Source organism: Bison bison, unplaced genomic scaffold, assembly GCF_000754665.1.
Source record: "Bison bison bison isolate TAMUID 2011002044 unplaced genomic scaffold, Bison_UMD1.0 scf7180017864168, whole genome shotgun sequence".
Taxonomy (NCBI): Eukaryota; Metazoa; Chordata; class Mammalia; order Artiodactyla; family Bovidae; genus Bison; species Bison bison.
The window spans coordinates 1,825,103-1,833,384 of NW_011494740.1; the positions used below are offsets into that span (position 1 = coordinate 1,825,103).

Below are 8,282 nucleotides of genomic sequence, written 5' to 3' on the forward strand. Positions count from 1 at the left end.
AGGGACTCTCAATAGTCTTCTCCAACACCACAGTTCAAAAGCATCAATTCTTCGGCGCTCAGCTTTCTTTATAGTCCAACTCTCACATCCGTACATGACTACTTTAGCCAAATGACTTTATTTATTCTTTCATACTTTTAGCCAAGTTTGCCAAACAAGAATTATAATGGAAAATGCTAGTGATTTTTTTTTAAGTTCAAGTTCTAAATACTTTTAATTTTATTTAAGAAACAAGTCTTGATCTCAATTACAGGATTTTTCTCCCCTAATATGAAGTTATTTTTGCATTGATTGGGGAGAAATACAATAATAAGTTTTTGAACTCTGAACTACTAGCTGCACCTGCTTGGGATCTAAAACTGAAATGGAAAACACAAGGCTTAACCCCACATGCTCCCTGATCAAATGCAAAGGTTCTTAAAATAGCTCTGGGTGAAGATGTTTGGAGCAGCTGAAAACCAAGGAGCTGGTGTCCCTAGTCACAACCTGGCAGTTAATACCGTGGCTCAGAGGCAGCTGCCTCTGTCTCTTTCTGTCTCAAGGCCTGGAGCAGCAGCTCCTAGAAGAAGCACAGAAGCAGCCTCTGCTTTACCCACATTCCTGTCCTCCCTAAACTCTACTTTTCTAGTCAGAAGATTGTCCCTGGATCCGTCAAGGGGATCTGAGACATTCTGTCCAAGCCACTAGAGCAAAGTATTGGGTTGGCCAAGAAATTTGTTCGGGTTTTTCCGTAAGATGTTATGAGAAAACCCAAATAAACTTTCTGGCCAACCCAATAGCTAAACACCTCCAAACAATTACAATAAACCTTAAATAGGTACACGATAAATTCCAGGAAAAAAATGTAAGGAAGAAATAAAGTGCATTTGACTGATCATAGCTAGTAGTAACAGAGAATACTAGCTATGAGTGGTACCCTACACCCTGTTATCTTCAGTATCCCAGTTGCCAGCAGATCAGTTTACTCTCTTGAAATCCACCAGGGAGACCTTCACTCAGGACTGCTCTGTTCAGCTCTGCCTATCTTGATAGAGCTCTCAGTTAACTCATATGTCTCAGTTGATATAGCTGTCAGCTTACCATTTTCCCCCATAATTTTGTCCTGTGATATTTTCACTTACCATTGATAAACTGCTTCTCTCAAGGGCCCACTTATGCATCCACCAGTAGCAGAATCTGGGCTGGGTGGACAATTGGTCTAATCTGATCTGATGGCTTTTTATGTTGCCAGACTTTTGGCACTAACCAGCGGTTTAAAATTCTATTGGCATTCACATGTAGATGAGTATACTATTATACTATCCTGTTCCCATCATAAAAAGAAGAAAAAAGCAATAGCTTATATCTTGTTTAGAAACTACACTATTTTGAGGGCCAGAGGAAAGAACTGTTGGGTGAGTGTAAAAGGGAGGTAAAGGCAGGAAGACAGTGGGGTGTGGGAAGGCCTGAAACTCTCCCATTGGCAGCTTCCAGTTGGCCACCACCACCTTCAACCAGTGCTCGGAACTGTGAGTATTCATGCTGAAAACTCAGAATTTTTCTAGACTTCGTTTGAGAAATTATTTAAGGAGACTGCATTAGAGAGAACATTAGCTGGGCTGGTTCCTTAAAAGTCTAAAACCTGGTTTTTCCATCGGCTGAACAGGGAATAATACTTGCATTTCCTATCATGCAGGGTCACCTTGGGATCGAGTGAGTGACTGATACTCGAATTGTGTAAACAGTGTAGGACACCTCCCAGGCATAAAACGACCCCGTGGTTACGAATACCGCCATTGTACAAAGTTGCCTCAACCGCAGCGAGAAGCGCAGCACTGCCACTCTTTCTGCTGTAGCCTCCGGTGACTGACTGTCTTTGTCAGACAAATTAGACAGAAACGTCTTGAACTCTCATCAGATTTGAGCCCCAGATAGTCAGGAGGCTATCTAATACAAATTTTGCTCTAATGTCCTCCTTAGAGACATCTTGTCTGACCCAGACTATCAGTATGTGAGCCTTTGTCTGACATCTATAATTTAGAACAGAAATGTTAACATCCCTCAAAGAAGCCTCGAGTAGTTTCAGTAAAATGTATATTCCAATCTGATTATTTGGTCCCTGGAATTCTCTCCCTATCTTGCAGACACTAAATAAACCTTTATAAGTAGGAAAATTTTTTTCTAGTCTTTTTGTTTTAATTAGAAACAAAGGAGAAAACACCATGGTAGGCAACATGAACAGTATTAAGGTTCAAATCACTACTAATTGGCCCCTCTGTGAAGATCTCTATACTCAGAGAATATGGAAACCACTTTTGCTCCATTCACTGCTGTATCTCTGGTAACCCAACATGTAGTAGGCACTCTAAACATTTGTTGAATGAATGAACAAGTGAGCAAACTAATTAAGCCCTTTTGCCATAAAAGTGGTCTACCTAATTATAATGAAACAAAATAAAAAAATTATGTTGTTCTCTGTATGAATGGCTATTAAATGCTGGTGGCCACTTAGTTCTGTCCAAAGGCAAATAAAAGCAATATTTTTTTCTTTAAATGTTTTTTAATGTAACATATTGAAGAGGCAAGGCATGTATTTCAGTAGTAATGAAAATTTTCTTTTACGTTAAGACAAGAATAACATGGACTTTCTTCTGAAGAATACAGGGCCCTTTACTTTTGTTTTCCCCCATCCCTGGAGCTCATCCCCATTGCTCCTGAACTCTTGGCACATTACAGCATCTATCCCATACAATAGGTAAATGGATCATCATTTTGAAGCCACAATAAAGTATCTGTATCTCCAGTGACAATGTCAGTACCTAAGACCAATTCTTGGCTAACAAATTTTTTTATTGAACAACAGTTTAAATGAAAAAAGAAAACTACATACAAACTTTAACAGAATCTAAACTCTTTAAGAAAATTTTTTTTACACTTTTTTGTTTATAAGCAATACTTTCTTCATCCTAGAATTTTTATAGAATATTTTTGCATTGGTAATCTTAAGAACCCAAACTCAACATTGCTCTGGGAAGTTATCTGAAAAACTCTTGTAAGCATAGACTTGTCTTGATTGCCCAATGTATTTGTTTTAAAGAAATAGAAATAGCCCATGAATGTTATTGCTGCCTTTAGAAATTTTCAATAGCAAAGAGCTCTTTACGTATTTATACTGGATTTTTAATTAAGTATAATATGAGTTTCAGAATAGTGTCAACTGATGACTGTAGAGATGTATTTACTTGGAATATTTGTTTTGGGAGGATAGAAGATTGATGTATTATAAAGTATCATCAAAGGAAAAGTATTTTTAGTTGAAGCAAGAGGAGCATTGCCACAGTTTGGAAACGTTTTCACCAGTAGTACGCCACCCCCTGCCTCCTTAATTACAAGCCTGATGCACACATAGAACATGGTGAATGTAGCTGAGCAGTGTGTGCATTGCATTTCTTGCAGTCCTTCATAAGACTTGCATAGATATTGAAGAAAGATGTGATCATCAGGTGTAATGAAAAAGAGTGATTGAATATGTCACAAAAATTTTAGCTGAACATGTATCTCTCGAACTGTATCTGTATTCAAAACTATGCATTCACCCTAAACACTGACTAATACTCCCACTGAGCAAGTACAGTGAGCAGAACTTTCTCTGGTATCATTTGGCAGCAATCAGGCTTCATTTCCCATTGACACTGAGGTTTGTTGTGCCATAAATATCCAGTCATGCTTTGGGGTGACAGGTATCTTCCAAGACCTTCCAAAAAACCCCACCTCAAGAATCTGCTTCTCTTCTCTGGCCCCCATTCATCAAATCTTGCCCATTCATCAAATCTTTAGCACCAAAGAAATATGAACAAAAGGAAACGAAAAGGAATACCTCTAAGTTGCCATTTTAAGATGTTAATTTCTTCTGTCTTTCCATAAAAAGAAAATGCCTCCTAACCAGTCTAGCCTATCCAATACACTTCTCCATTGATAACCACATTTGGGATGATTTTCAAATTATGCATTGATCATTTACATCAGTTTGCAAAATCAAGCTATTACCAAGCAAAGTCATCGGCCCAAACCATTTAAAAATTTTTGACCATCTGTCTTGCTCTAAAGAGGATAGCAATTTAAAATTTTATTTTGGTCTCCTTTCATATCTCCTGTCAGGATAGTTCCTCTATTTTGCAAGCAGCTCTTCTTCATATTAAAAAAAGTCATCACCCTTCATAAGCCCTTAATCATGCCTAAGATTTACTCTATTCCCTTGCATAATGCCCAGAAGCTCCTGCTCCTGGGGAGCAGTGGGGGCCGTTCCTGGATGTTGGGTATCACAGACACGTCCCCAAAGCCTTTTCTCAGTGGCAATGGGGACACTTACCTTACCGCGCAGGTGCCTCTGCTTGGTCACACCCGGTGGTCCTCTCTTCTCATCCCCACCAAATCCAGCAGTGGAATCCAGGGGCCAACAGCGTTTTCTTCTTTTCTTTTTGGACAGTCTCTCAGTTTTTGTTTTGTGGGCTTCAAAGTCAAGGAGAACTTGCAACCAGGGTCCACTGACAGTTCCGCAGAGGAGAGGCAGTGGGGAGCCCAGTACTGACTGGGCCCAAACACTAAATATAACCCTCCTCCCTCTCCAGGCAGTGTCCTTCATACTCAGAAGGCAGACGACCTGGCTGAATCTCTCACCCCACAGCTTGCCAGCCTCCACAGAAGAAAGGGTCTAACTGGACTGAGGTGCAGAATGAGACGACCCAAGACCCAGGAGCCATCTGCCCAGAGCAGACAAGTAGAGGCAGGTATAGGCTCCGTGAGTGTGTCTGGGTGTGTGTGTGTCTGTGTGTGTGTGTGTCTATGTGTGTGTGTGTTTGCATGCCTGTGCCCAGCAGCTGCTCTCCAGATTAGAAGACACCACTCTTTGGCAGGCAACTCTGAAACCACCCTCTTGGGTGATTTCAAATTTATGTGCACATCTTGGCCGAGAGAAGAAACCTCCCAGGCACAACCTGGGTCCCCTTCTGTGCCCTGTCACTGCCCCAGATACACTGTGAACCACAACAAACAGCGGTGCCAGCATCTTAAGAACAGATGCCCAGATGGATGTTAGACTGCACCTCATTTTGTACCCTGCAACCAAGAACTGATGCAAGCCCTGTTTGAGATTTAAGTAATAAGGGCATGCCCTCTTCTTTGACAGTCGTGACCCAAGGCACTGCAGAGACTCGCTATTATTAACGCTGTGTTGAACTTTAACTTGAATGCCTGCCTGTTCCATTCAGTGTCATATGAGACATGAGGGCAAAATGCTGAGGAAACTTAAGAGCAACATTCAAATGTATGATGATATTTATTATGATTAATCAAGGTTTTTGTTTTGTGTTATGCAATGTTAAGAAAAATCTCATACTTTGTTAAAATGTGTTAGTTTTCTCTAAGTGCTATCACTTAATCTGATTGGTGGGGAGGGGCAGGAGGAAGGAGCTTGTTCATTTCTTTAGCAAGTACATACTTCCTCACCAGTTACGTATCAGGTCCTCTGCCAGGCAGACTCACCACTAGCCAGGTGCTCCATTCTGTGTATTATTTTACATAACCATCACAGCATCCCTTTAAGTTAGTCCTGTGCGTGCATGCTAAGTTGCTTCAGTCATGTCCCTATGGACTGTAGCCCGCCAGACTCTTCTGTCCAGACAAGATTACTGGAGTGGGTTGCCATGCCCTCCTCCAGGGGATCATCCAGACACAGAGATCGAACCTGCGTCTCTTATGTCTCCTACATTGGCAGACGGGTTCTTTATCACTAGCGCCATCTTGGAAGACCAAACTGGTCTTGAATTGGTGATCAAATAAGAAAACCAAAGCTCACAATAATTAACTTCCCTACAGTCTCCTGGATGATACACATCAGACTTGGAATTCAAACTTCCATCTGAGTCGCACTGAAACCCATGCTGTTTATTTTTAGCTATTATCATTGAAATAATTTCAAACTTACAGAAAAGATACATGAATAGTAAAGCATTCCTGTATACTCTTCACTCAGGTTCTCCAAATTTTAGCATTTTGCCACATTTGCTGTCTCTCTCCCTTTTTTCCTCTAATCTCCCTCTACCCACCTATCTCCTTGTGTTTATATGTGTGTGTATGTTTTTCTGAATCAACTTGTGTGCTTCAGTGTTATTATCCTAAAAGCAAGTACACTTTTCTACATAACTATTATATGACTATCAAATTCAGTATATTAATATTGATATCATTTTATTTTCTAATCCATAGTCCCCATTCAACTTTTTACCAACTGTCTCAATAGTATTATTTGCAGAGGGAAATTTTATTTTTTCATTTGTTCCAGGATTATGTGTAGCATTTAGTGGTCATGGCTCTCCCTCAATCTGAACAGTGTTTCAGTCTTTCTTTGTCTTTGGTGACGACGTTTTTAAAGAGTTGTCTGAGGAGACTATACAAATAGCTGAGGAAAGAAGAGAAGCTATAGACAAAGGAGAAAGGGAAAGATATACCCAACTGAAGGCAGACTTTCAGAGAACACCAAGGAGAGATAGATAACAAGCCCTTCTTAAATGAACAATGCAAAGAAATTTAGTTCCATTCAGTTCAGTTCATTTTAGTTGCTCAGTCATATCCAACTCTTTCAGACCCCATGGACTGCAGCACACCAGGCCTTTCTGTTCATCACTAACTCCTGGAGCCTACTCGAACTCATGTCCATTGAGCCAGTGATGCCATCCAACCATCTCATCCTCTGTCGTCCCCTTTTCTTCCTGCCTTCAATCTTTCCCAGCATCAGGGTCTTTTCAAATGAGTCAGTTCTTCGCATCAGGTGACCAAAGTATTGGAGTTTCAGCTCAACATCAATCCTTCCAATGAATATTCAGGACTGATTGCCTTTAGGATGGACTGGTTGGATCTCCCTGAAGTCCAAGGCACTCTCAATGGTCTTCTCCAACACCATGGTTCAAAAGCATCAATTTTTCAGGGCTCAGTTTTCTTTATAGTCCAACTCTTACATCCATACATGACTAGTGGAAAAACCATAGCTTTAACTAGACGGACCTTTGTTGGCAAAGTAATGTCTCTGCTTTTTAATATGCTATCTAGGTTGGTCATAGCTTTTCTTCCAAGGAGCAAGCGTCTTTTAATTTCATAGCTACAGTCACCATCTGCAGTGATTTTGGAGCCCCCAAAAATAAAGTCTGACACTGTTTCCACTGTTTCCCCGACTATTTGCCATAAAGTGATGGAATTGGATGCCATGGTCTTAGTTTTCTGAATGTTGAGTTTTAAGCCAACTTTTTCACTCTCCTCTTTCACTTTCATCAAGAAGCTCTTTAGTTCTTCACTTTCTGCCATAAGGGTGGTATCATCTGCATATCTGAAGTTATTGGTATTTCTCCCAGCAATCTTGATTCCAGCTTGTGCTTCATCCAGTCCAGCATTTCTTATGATACTCCATATATAAGTTAAATAAGCAGGGTGACAATACAACCTTGACATACTCCTTTCCCGATTTGGAACCAGTCTGATGTTCCATGTCCAGTTCTAACTGTTGCTTCTTGACCTGCATACAGATTTCTCAGGAGGCAGGTCAGGTGGTCTGGTATTCCCATCTCTTGTAGAATTTTCCAGTTTCTTGTTATCCACACAGTCCAAGGCTTTGGCATATTCAATAAAGCAGAAGTAGATATTTTTCTGGAACTCTCTTGCTTTTTCGATGATCCAACAGATGTTGTCAATTTGATTTCTGGTTCCTCTGCCTTTTCTAAATCCAGCTTGAACACCTGAAAGTTCACAGTTCATGTATCATTGAAGGATGGCATGGAGAATTTTGAGCATTACTTTGCTAGTGTGGCCACCTCATGCAAAAAGCTGACTCATTGGAAAAGACCCTGATGCTGGGAAAGATTGAAGGCAGGAGGAGAAGGGGACGACAGAGGATGAGATGGTTGGATGGCATCACAGACTTAATGGACATGGGTTTGGGTGGACTCGGGAAGTTGGTGATGGACAGGGAGGCCTGGCGTGCTGAGGTTCATGGGGTCGTAAATAGTTGGACACGACTGAGCGACTGAACTGAACTGAACTGAGGAACCAGAGATCAAATCGCCAACATCTGCTAGATCATTAAAAAAGCAAGAGAGTTCCAGAAAAGCATCTATTTCTGCTTTATTGACTACGCCAAAGCCTTTGACTGTGTGGATCACAATAAACTGTGGAAAATTCTGAAGAGATGGGAATACCAGACCACCTGATCTGCCTCTTGAGAAATTTGCATGCAGGTCAGGAAGCAACAGTTAGAA

The 8,282-nt window shown here is 40.8% G+C and overlaps 2 protein-coding genes across 3 annotated transcripts in view; one reads left to right on the top strand and one right to left on the bottom strand.

Moving 5' to 3' along the window:
* Positions 1-5,112, bottom strand: part of FILIP1L (filamin A interacting protein 1-like) — a 308,683-nt gene extending 303,571 nt beyond the window's left edge. For both annotated transcript variants that reach the window (XM_010841939.1, XM_010841940.1), the window contains exon 1: positions 4,349-5,112. The gene's annotated coding sequence lies outside the window, so the exon portion shown is untranslated. The remainder of the gene's footprint in view (positions 1-4,348) is intronic.
* CMSS1 (cms1 ribosomal small subunit homolog (yeast)) overlaps positions 1-8,282 on the top strand; it is a 395,179-nt gene that overhangs the window by 312,235 nt on the left and 74,662 nt on the right. The gene's annotated exons all lie outside the window — the stretch shown is intronic.